This window comes from Arachis duranensis, chromosome 4, assembly GCF_000817695.3.
Source record: "Arachis duranensis cultivar V14167 chromosome 4, aradu.V14167.gnm2.J7QH, whole genome shotgun sequence".
NCBI lineage: Eukaryota > Viridiplantae > Streptophyta > Magnoliopsida > Fabales > Fabaceae > Arachis > Arachis duranensis.
In genome coordinates, this window is record NC_029775.3 from 11,303,733 (window position 1) to 11,304,254 (window position 522).

A 522-nucleotide genomic window follows, 5' to 3' on the forward strand; every position below is an offset into this window, starting at 1 on the left:
CGAGCGCGCCAATTGGGCTTCTGTAGCTCCAGAAAATCCACTTCGAGTGCAGGGAGGTCAGAATCCAACAGCATCTGCAGTCCTTTTTGGTCTCTGAATAAGATTTTTGCTCAGGTCCCTCAATTTCAGCCAGAAAATACCTGAAATCTTAGAAAAACACACAAACTCATAGTAAAGTCCAAAAGCACTCTGTCTTCCAGTATTACCACCGGATACATACATGCCACAGACACATAATTGGGGGAACCTTTTCAGATTGTGACTCAGCTTTGCTAGAGTCCCCAATTAGAGGTGTCCAGGGTTCTTAAGCACACTCTTATTGCCTTGGATCACAACTTTATTTCTTTCTTTTCTTTCTTTTCTCTTTTTTTTTCGAATTTTTTTTTCATTGCTTTTTCTTGTTTCAAGAATCATTTTTATGATTTTTCAGATCCTCAGTAACATGTCTCCTTTTTCATCATTCTTTCAAGAGCCAACATTCATGAACCACAAATTCAAGATACATATGCACTGTTTAAGCAT